The 11,835-nt window shown below is 38.5% G+C and overlaps 1 pseudogene; it reads left to right on the top strand.

Annotated features, from left to right (window-relative positions):
• Nucleotides 1–10,009, top strand: part of LOC119505144 — a 157,695-nt pseudogene extending 147,686 nt beyond the window's left edge.
• The last annotated feature ends 1,826 nt before the right edge of the window (nucleotides 10,010–11,835 follow it).

Here is an 11,835-nt window from a genome sequence, read left to right on the forward strand (position 1 = left end):
TAGTTGGTCAATATTAGCGAGGCATTATAACATTTGTCTTCATTTCTGGCATACTTGATTCCAAATGCTGTCCTCAATATTGATTCACCTAGCTGTGTGTCTCAGCTTCATTCCTTCTTGCTCAGTATTCTATTTTATGCATACACCACAGTTCAACATTCTGTTAATCAGTCAATGTAATCTTAGGCCACTTCCATCCATTGCAAATTGTGAATACTGTCACCATAAACACCAGTGTGCAAATGTCTATTCATGTCCCTGCTCTTGTATCTTCCATGTGTATACCCATAATGAGGTTGCAGGACCTTATGGCCCCCACCTACTTGGTTTCTTTTGGAACGATCACACTGTCCTCTAGATAGGCTACACCATTCTACTTCCCTACCAATAGTAAATAGGTACATCCTTCAATGTTTTCTCCAGAACTTTTATCCCTCTTTATATTTTTTCCCTGCAATTTTACAGATATATTCACATGTCATACAGTCATCCACAGTGTACAGTATCATATAGTTGTATATTCATTACCACAGTCAGTACTTAACTTATTCATTACTTCAAAAAATGAAAAAAGTTAAAACTGTACTAATAAAAAAGATAAAAAATTAAAATGCCATAGAATACAAAATAGTAATAAAGTCAGACAACAAAACCACTACAATAATCCCATACTCCTCCTTTATATCCCCCTCTCATAGACATTAGCTTTGCTGTTTGCCTTTGTTAAATTTACTGGAAGCATATTACAATGTTACTAGTAACCATAGACTCCAGTTTGATTTAATTATAATTTTCCCTAATACCATCCCTTTCCAACATCTTACAAGGTAGACATTGTTATCCTACATGTAACAACAATTTTATGTTTGTATATTTCATCACCATCATCAATCACTCTAGTTTCACTAAGTTATACAGTCTCAGTCTTTGTCATCTATCTATCCCTCTACTGCCATAATTTCTCCTAGCACTCCTGGTAATTTGTTTTCATAACCCTTTGTTTTGTGTTGTTAGAAGCATGATGTTTATTCAGTGTTTGTTGCTTTAAATTTTGGATACAGCTCAAAAACAAAATAGTATATAATAAAAATGAAGTAAGAAAATTAACACTTAAGAAGTAGTCACAGTGATGGCAAAATAATTCTCTACCATTCCTGCACAAAATTGATTACCTCAATCATATCAAGAAGTATCTTTTAATAAATGCCAATTGATGTATATTCTAGATAATGATTCTTCAGTGCTCTTCAAACATCAATACAAAGAAAAAATATAGAGAGAAATATTACAATATATCATTATTACTGAAAGGGTGGTGCAGGAATGAAACACAGACACAAAATATAAACTTCTGGGAGCAGGGGACTAAGAGACTTGTAGGCAAAGAGCACATCTGCTTGCTCCACAGCATACTTATTAGCTTCACTTTATCACAGAAAATAGGGGAGTTATTAACAGGCTAGAGAAAGCAAGATAGAGAAGTTAGCAAAACAGGGAAGTCAAGGACAGACCATCCAAGACTTGCTTGCTTCTTGTATCAACAATGTGGGTGCTAGGAAAGTCAAGGATGCATTCCCAGCTCAGGCTACTTTCCCACATATCCCCCTTTTTATTTTTGAATGAAGAAGAAAGCTGAGCAAATTGTTGCTTTTTGCATTGCCAGTGTTTACATCTTGTCACATATCAAAAGGAGCAATCTAGGTACAGGACAGTAGCAAACATTGTTGTCATGTTCCAAGACACATATCTTTATGAGGCATGCCTGCACAGCATTCTATGCAGGTATGTGGCTTAGTGTTCCAAGCCACCACCCCAGATATGGCTTAAGTCACATGGCAGACTCAGTTTCCCACATATCATGAATAAATATACCTGAAAAGAAAGTGTAATAGATGATATGCGGCAGGATTATGTAATGTTTATTGATTTCTACTTTCATCTCTAGCATTTTCATAATTATGGTATTGCTTGCTTGAAAGACATTATAAAGGTCATTGGAGTGATATGAGAAAGGCCTCAAGATGTGATACTAGGACTATTTCAAGGATAATTTCTTCACTGTGGTAATTTTTCTATGAATACTTAGGAGAATGTTTTTGTTCATAGACAAATATACAGAATAATATATGAAGATAGAAATGTGTTTATATATTATTTCCCATTGGTTGAGATATAATGTTATTATCAAGAGTAAATTTAAAAAAATGGTACCTTCATTAAAAGAAATGAAATAAATATACTTCAGATGATGTGGCTGCCCTCCACATGAAGGCAGTGAGTCAGAGCAGGGTGAATTTTCACTGACTTGCCTTTCACTGGATTTGAGAATAATATTCAGAATCAGTTCCAACTGGTTCTACTCAATCGGAATCAGCACATTCTGTATCAGATATACCAGGTAAGCATTCTTGCAATTTATTTTGCTACTAATATAGATTTCAGAGTCTGAACACAGGTGATACCACCTGGGTTTCTCTATCCCAGGGACAGAACCATGTTAATGGGTGAAACTCTGTGGGCTATGAGTTTCCAGGTGTGCACTCCCTTTGACAGAGCCAACAGAGGCTTGCTCCAGGATCACAGTAAACTTTGGTGTATGAGATTTCTTGGACCCAGCAACTAACCATATTCACTTGTCGCTATAATTCCTGCCTTCTGTGTGACACCATCCCTTTCCCAAATTATGCAATATCTCATTCAATTCAAATTCCACAAGAAGTAGACATAATTTGAGCTCTGCAACATGGGACTCCCATGATGGTCTCACAGAATTTATGCTCTGACAGTTAAATCTGGCAAGCGGACTATACAGCAGCAAATTCAGGTTTATGACAACAAGGGATTCAAACTTCCTTTCAATTCAAGCCTTTCAAGAGTGGGGGTTCATCACAGGTGCTTATGTTTTCCTTGATTATAGGCAGTTTTTGGAATGAGCATGGCTATGCCACATCGAAGGGCCTCCTCGTATGGAGTAACATTGATTCTAAGAAACCTGCCTCAAATCCATCATTATATTCTCAGCCATTGAAAAATTATGTTTGCCAAACCTCAGCCAGGGGCATTTCTCTTCTAGGCCCAAGCAGCCAAACCAAACAGGAAGATCCCCTTGTGCTTTGTGTCTTAGAGAATTACTGGGGGAGTCAAAAGCTCATATTTCTTCAGGTGTGCAGATCCTCTTGGCTGCAGATGCATCCCAATAAAGCTACTGCACCCATTTGTGGCCCCAATTTCTCTACACAGTGACTGCCCACTTGTGGACCTTTTAAATTTCCAGGCCTCAGGAAGAGCCATTGTATTTGATACCTGTTGTTTAGCAACCTGTCTCTCATTGTGAAGAGGGAAGGTAGAACTGTGCATGCACATTCCTCTTCCTAGTTGGAGCCTGAAATCTAGACCAGATTGAGAAACTGTTATGATTCTGTCTTCTCCTCTGGAATAGGAAAAATAGGTTTCTTCCCTGAAGTTTCTTAGCACTTGGATTTCCTTCTGTATATTGTGCACCTATTGGAACATGAATTCATATTTGAAGTGAAAGAAGGGATTCAGGAACTGTCAGTGTTCACTGCAGCATATTCCTCACATAGGGTTCAGAAGAGTATTTGAAATTGTTGAATGGGACTTGAAATAGTGTATATATAAAAAGAATAAGAGGAAATTAAGAAATCCAGGAGATTGCAGCTATACACATCTCTTTCAGAAAATACATGGCCTATATTAAGAGGACAGTTTTAAAATATCAGAGATATTATTTCATCAACTGAATGGAAGATACCACAATAATTCAAACCAGGAAGATGAGACAGATGAGAGCTAGTTTTAAGGTAATATGTTTTCTTAATCCTTTGGTTTGTGTTGTAAGAACTGTGGTGTTTTTAGGTGTTTGTTGGATTTGAATTTTGGATGAATTAAAAAAAATAGTATATAATAAAAATGAAGGAAACATAACATTTAATAAGTAATCACAGTGACGGCAAAATAATTTTCTACCATTCTTCCCCAAAATTCATTACCTTAGTCAAATCAAGAAGCACCTTTGAATAAATACCAATTCATGTATATTCTACATAATGATTCTTCAATGCTCTTCATATATATCAATAGGAAGAAAAAATATATCTAGAAATATATACAGTATATCTTGAATAAATATACCTGAAAAGAAAATTCAGTATGTGATATGAGACAGGATGATGTAATATGTTTATTGATTTTTACTTTCCTCTCTAACATTTTCTTAATTATTATGGTATTGCTTGCTCAAAAGACATTGTAAGGGCCATTGGTGTGATATAGGCAAGGCCTTGAGTTGTGATACTAGGACTATTTCATGTATAGTTTCTTGATTGTGGAAATTATTCTATGAATACCTAGGAGAATGTTTTTGTTCTTAGATAAATATATAGAATAATATATGAAGATAGAAATATTGTGTTTATATATTATTTCCCAGTGGTTGAGAAATAATGTTATTATCAAGAGTAAATTAAAACAATGGTAACTTCATGGAAAGAAATGAAATAAATATATTTCAGAAGATGTGGTTGCCCCCCTCATGAAGGCAGTGGGTCAGAGCAGGGTGCATTTGCACTGTCTTGACTTCCACTGGATTTGAGAATATTTAGAATCAGTGCCAACTGTATCCACACACTAGGGAATCAGCACACTGTGGATCAGATGGATGAGGTAAGCATTCAAGCAATTTATTTTCCTACTTAAATACCTAAAGCCAAAAAACAGATGATACATTCTGGGGTTTCCTATCCCACGGAAAGAAACATGTTAATTGTGGACATGGTGTGTGCTATGACAGTTTCCATGTGAGCACCACCATTGTGTGATCCAGTGGAGGCCTGCTCCAGGATCATTGTATTCCTTGGTGTGTGGGAATTCTTGGACCCACCAACAAACACTGTGCTTGCCAGAAGTCTCATTCATGACCTAAATGCTAAGTGACAGTCAAGGTTGTCCTGTGATGCACAGACCACATGATATGTCAACAGACTGTTATTTTTTGAGTTGAGTGGGTTGGAGTCATGATGGGGGACAGGGATGGAGACTCCCGGAGGGCAGGCAGGATGATGTACACTGAATATTTTTTGATTCTTGGCCCAGGAATTATCATTGCCCTGAGGGAAATCCCTGTTCTGGGAGCCAACATTCCCTGGGGTGGTCTGTGGGAATGATCCTCAGGTAACTGTGAATGCCTACCCCAAGTCACCCTTTTATATTGTGCTGACTTGGGAGTGGTTAACCTCAGATGTGGCACATATTTGGTTCCAGATCTGAAAGCAAGTTTACTAGCAAAGAAAGAAGCATTTCCTGACCTCTCCCTTCCCAAATTTGCTGAGGCCCAAGAGAGTAGGCCCAAGTGGTACTGAATGTAACCATTCTTCTCACATCCCACAAATCAGGTCAGTATAAACTCACCCTGATCTGACCCTGTGCCTTCCTGAGGAGGGAAACTGATGCATGTGATTGTGTTTATTTAGTTTATATTTTTACAGTGTTATCATTGTTTCATATCCATTGTACAATAAGGTTTTCTATAACAATTGGAAATTTATGTGTAAAAAAGTGTCAGATTCTTTAATTATTCTTGTAGTATTTCACTTAAGAACAGAGACATTCTGTTATGTATTCACAGGAACATTACCACAATCATTGAATTAACCTGGTTGTAGTACAAATATGTCATCTAGGGGACTGGTCCCCACATCAACAATTACCCAATCATGTCCTATAGACCAAGGAAAATGTTAATAGTAATAATAATTTTAGAAATGTAGAAAGGCACAAAACAAAAATACTGTCCAGCCTGATATCAAACATTGCATTTCTTTCTCAGGTTTATTTATTCTCTTTCATCTGAAGATATCTGAAGATATCTCAATTACTTCTTCATCTGGACATATTAGAACTGCTAAACCATCCTTTTAAAGAATATTCCTCAAATTGTGTCTGTTTTCCGAGGTACTTCCTGATGAAAATGGGTTTCTGAATTTTAGGCCAGATTGGCAGAAAATTATTGTAACTTAATGGTGATTATTTTTTAAATGAGAAGTTTAATTTTTGTTTCTTTCATTGTATTGAATATGTTTTAAACCTTATGTATAAGCTACAACACACAAACATCAAAAATCACTACTTTATAACAAAGCAAAGCAAAGTTTCAGGAAAGCAAATAACCCAAAATAACTACTTTGCTTCACCCATTGCACAAGTTTGCATTATCTCCCAGGCATTTGATTAAAATTTTCTAATATTATAAACAGTACTCTTCATACAATCTATGTATTTTCCTTGGGGTATTGATTATTGCTGCACAGTCCTATATTTCCTTTTTCTCTCTCTTGTCATCTAGTTCCAGTTACACTACTTCACATCCCTCATATACACTTTCAAATAGAAGCTTTGCTGAGCATTGTGCACTGAATCAGCTACACACCACACCAAGTGTTTCTTAATCTTTCCCATTACTCCAAACAGGAATCCCTGTACTGAGGTCTGCCAAATATACAGCAGGAAATCCCAAGATAACAAGCCTCAGGGAAGAAATCTCACTGGGGCTCAAACATGTGGAGGAGGCAGAGTCAGCCGGGTTCCAAAGTGGCATAGAATTCTGGCTGGTGCTTGGAATCCACATATGCAAATTACACAGACCCTCACTTGCCTCACAATGAGTGTAAGGTTGCTAAGCAGCAGTCCTCTATCACAATGGCAGCTTGTGATTTGAAAATGTAAGGGGCTCCCCACGAGTGCAGGTTATGGTGGAGGTGTTGTAGCATCTGCAGTTTGGAGTAGGTATGTGAGGATGATTCTGCAGCCCTGAGGATCACCTCATCCCTGATGGATGTTGAGCTTTTGACTCTCCCCGGAGGATGCTATACTGGAATGCCCAAGGGCAAATTCCAATTGGGTGTTTGGTAGGTGGAGCTTTAATGAAGTGTCCCTGGCCAAGCTTGGGCTTGCCTTTCTTTACCAATGGCACAAAAATTACCACTGGATCTTAGACATATATGTTAGCATCCCGGGTGCTCACTTAGCAGAGTTCACCTTGAGGCATGCCCATGTGCAGTCAATGAACCCACTTGAATTCAGGGAAATTTGGACAACTTTGATGTTTCTGCCCTGTCCACTGTTTATAGCTGACATGGGGATTGGCTTATGGCTCTCTTAGTGGTGTGATTTCTTACTCTTTTAGGAGGTAGCTCCTTACACCTTACACCCAAAGAGCAAGCAAAAAAAGAAAAAATAAATGAGAATGGCTCACAAGGTAGCTTCTTACATCTTATACCCAAAGAGCAAGCAACAAAAGGAAAAAATAAATGAGAATGCCTGAAAATCAAAACCTCCTGTGCCTAAGAGGACTTTGTCAAAAAATGTGAAAATACAGCCAACTCAGTGGGAGAGAATATTTGGAAGCCTGACTATCCAGCATATATAGATATCCTACAACTCAATGACAGCAGTACAAATAGCCCAATTATAAAATGAGCAAATGACATGAGAGCACATTTTTCCAAAGATGAAATACAAATGCTAAACCACACATGAAAAACTGTCCATCTTCAGTAACTTTTAGGGAAATGCAAATCAAAACAACAATGAGATATTTCACACCAGTAAAAATGGCTGCCATTAAACAAACAGGAAACCATAAATGCTGGAGAGGATGTGGAGAAATTGGAACATTTATCCACTGGTGGTGGGAATGTATAATGGTATAGCCACTGTGGAAGACAGATTGGCAGCTCCTCAGAAAACTAAATATCAAGTTACCCTATGACCCAGGAATTCCACTACATGGTATATACCAAGAAGATTTGAAAGCAGTGACATGAACAGACATTTGCACACTGATGTTCATAGTGGCATTATTCACAGTCCAAGTGTTCTTCAACAGTGAGTAGATAAACAAAATGTGGTATATACATACAATGGAAAATTATGTAGCAGTAAGAAGGAATGAGGTCCTGAAATACGTGGCAACATGGATGAACCTTGATGATATAGTGCTGAGTGAATTAAGTCAGACACTAAAGGAGAGATATTGTATGATATCACTAATATGAATCCCTAGATTATACAAAATCAGAGTCTTAAAATGTAGAATGTAGGGGACCTACAGATAGAAGCCAGAGAATGGTGAATGATTACCTAATATATACAGACTTGTTAATGAGTTTGAGCATCAAGTTATGGGAATGGACAAAGGTGATGATAGTTTGTTAATGAGATTATAAGTTTTAGTGCTTTATTGAAGTCAAACATGATGGAAAGGGCACATGTCTCACATATTATCGCTACAAGTATAAATAGATTCTTGCACAATCTACTTCTAAGGTATGAGTCTGGTGCAAAGAGTGAACAACAGAGTGAGAAATTTGAAAAACAATGTATTGCATACTATGGACTATATTTAATAGGAATACCTTACTAGTTCCTCCATAATACTAGGGATAAGTAATTTAGGGGTGATAAGAGCTTTGAGGTATTTTGGGTTATAACTGGTTAAAATTGAGAATGATGATCATGTACAACTAAGTGAAGATAATGTGAGACACTGTTTATATTGGACAGAATATATGCTCTGTGAAATTTGGGAACCTCTGCTTAATAAGTCAAGCCCTCAACCTTGAGGCTTGCTCTTGTGAAAATTGATTGTGAAAAGGGGAGGTTAAGCCTACTGGTAATTATGCCTAAGAGTCACTTCCAGAGAATGTCCTTCGTTTCTCAGAACCTCGTTTGTGCCCTTTCTCTCTCTAAGCCCAACTCTGCAGATAAATTCACTACCCTCCCTTCTATGTGGTACAAGACTCCCAGGGGAGTGAGTTTTCTTGGGCGATTTGGGACATGACTCCAAGGAATGAGCCTGGCCCTGGCATTGTGGGATTGGGAATATCTTCTTGACTAAAAGGAGGAAAGAAAATGTAACAAAGTAAGGTTTCAGCGGCTAAGAGAGTTCAGAGTCAAGAGGCTATCCTGGAGGTTGTATCAACTAGATATTCCAAATGACCACAATATACCAAGCCCAAATCAACAGTAGTCCTGAAAATCCTAAAGAATACTCAGATTCCCATCTAAGACTCTATAAATGTTTCATAAGATTATGTTTCAGAAACTTAAATCCTCCAGTGTGTTCCTATAGCAGATAAGTCCCCAAACCCGTAGGCAACAGCTTCTTCAAAAGCATCAATCAGCTATACCCACTTCCCAATAATGTTGACACAACTTTTCAATATGAAAAACTTAGTGTGGAGCCGCCAGCCTGTTGCCCTCTGGGGTCCACGTGGCATCATGCTCGGCGGCCCCTGCCACCTTCTCGGGGCCTCCATAGCGGGGCGCGGCACTGCTGTATTCCCTGGCCTGCTCTCGCTGCTGGAGCCTGGAGATCCAGTGGTTTCAGCGCTCAGCCCCTACTTCGGCACCAAGATGTGCTGCGAGGATGCCAATCCCGGGCTGATGCCTGACCCTGAGGCACCACGGCGGGACCCCGAGCTGCTGGAGGGGACTTTCACCCCCGTGCAGCTGGTCGCTCTCACCCGTCACGGAACCCGCAGCCCCACGGCCAAATTCTCAAGCTGCGACAGCTACACGGGCTGCTGCAGGCTCGCGGTCCAGGTGGTAGCAGAGCCAGCGCTGCCGGCGGACGCGACCTGAGTGGCACACTGGCAGATTGGCCGCTGTGGGAGCGGACTGGATGGACGGGCAGCTGCTGGAGAAGGGGCGGCAGGACATGCGACAGCTGGTGCTGCTTCTGGCCTCGCTCTTCCCTTCTCTCTTCAGCCGCGAGAACTACAGTCGCCTGCGGCTCATCACCAGCTCCAAGCACCGCAGCGTGGATTGTGGCACCGCTTTCCTGGAGGGGCTTCAGCAGCACTACCACCTGGGACTGCCACCACCAGACTTTGCAGAAAAGGAGTGTGGACTTCCAAGGATTAATGATAAACTAATGAGGTTCTTTTATCATTTATCACTACACCTACCCCAAAATGAAGGACAAATTTAGATGGTTTCACAGGTGAATGTTTTCAGTTCTTCCAGGAATAGATAATTCTGATTGTATGTATGCTTTTCTAGGACATTTGATGTCAGCGTAATATGAATATTAAAACCTGACATTAATAACACACATGAAAAAGAATATATATTCCAATCTCATTTATAAAAATTGATGCAAAAAATCAAATAAAATGTCAGAAGATAAAATTTGTATGTTAAGTAAATAATATAACAGGACCAATTGGAAATCATCCAAGAAATGTCAGGGTGATTGACATGGGAACTATTTTAATATAATTAACCATTTAGTAGTTCAGAGGAGAAAAATTCTTCTCCATAAAAATAAAAAGCATTTGACAATATTAAGTATCCATTTATGACTTAAAATAACCCTTAATAAAATAGATATGGGTAAAAAATTGCATTTATAAAAAAACAAAAATAAATAAACAAAAATACAAAAAAAAGAAAAAAGTAAAATGGCAGTCTACTCAAAGGAAGAAAACATTTGGAAACCACGTATCAGATGAGTTTAATTCCAGAATATATAAATAAATCTTACAACTCAACAACAAAGGGATAATCAACCCAATTTTTAAAAATTGGCAATAGACGTGAATAAACAGTTTTCCAAGGAGGAAATACAAATGACTGAAAAGACGATTAACTTCACTAGCTCACAAAGAAATGCAAATTAAAACCACAATAAAATAACATAAAAACATTTCACACCTACCAAAATGGCCTTTATCAAAAAACAGAAAACTACAAGTACTGGAAAGCATGTGGAGAAATATGTACACTTATTCACTGTTCCTGGGAATGCAGAATGGTGCAGGTGTTCTGCATGGCCCCATTCCCAGGCAACATCATACCTGATCTCAAACAAACAAATGATGGGAGTGATGTCTCACAGAACCAGGATGTTAGTATCTTTCAAAATGGAAATGAAATGCAGGTTCCAAACGTTAAAGAGAACAATGTGTGTACTAACTCTTGCAAAACGTTTTCATTGCAAAAGTTGAAGCAGGATAATCTGCTGGAAAGTTGAGAGTTTAATACACACGTTTGAGTTTTAGAGTGACTTGGCCTTTCCACACTCTCATTTTCGCCTCTGTGAAGTGGGAACAGTAAGGGGAACTACCGATTACTTAAGCTTATTATCGTTGTTCCTGTGAGACTCCCTAAGGAGTCACATTTCATCATCAGAATTTGTCATATTTTTTAACCTTTGTTTGCCAAAGATTTCTTACCTATATTTAACAATAATTATGACTACCTCCTATGTAATATTTTGTGAGAAATGATGAGCTAGGGTATTCATATCCACAGAATCTTGTCCAATGTACATTAAGGTTTCAAGTAAGATTTATTATGACCTGATAACCTCCCATGTTTCAAAATAAAGGTTAACTCCCCTTTGGGAAACTTTTATCAAATTAGGAAGAACTGAACTAGCAATTCAATAAAGTAACTTCAATAACCTAGAATACACAATAGATTAACCACAATTTTCTTAATAAATCCTTATCATGGCCCAAGAGGGCTTTTGTAGTCAAAGGACTAAAGAAAGCACCAGACACATTCTGAGACATAAGCTTTTCTATAGGGCTTACGTACAGGGTGGGGAAATCAAGTCACATTGCCCTGAAATCAGGAGCTTCTCTGAATAGGTTCAGGAGCTCCTCTGAATGGTGGTGTGTTTTGAGCACAATGTGGAAATAGTCGGTACTTTGGGGGGCTGGAGAAGCTGGTTATAAAGGCTCAACATTCATAAGGCAGAGAGTGGGGTCATGCAGCATAGGGAGCTGTTGATTGTAATCAACAGGGAGG

The sequence above is a fragment of the Choloepus didactylus genome, chromosome 10, assembly GCF_015220235.1.
Source record: "Choloepus didactylus isolate mChoDid1 chromosome 10, mChoDid1.pri, whole genome shotgun sequence".
Lineage (NCBI taxonomy): Eukaryota > Metazoa > Chordata > Mammalia > Pilosa > Megalonychidae > Choloepus > Choloepus didactylus.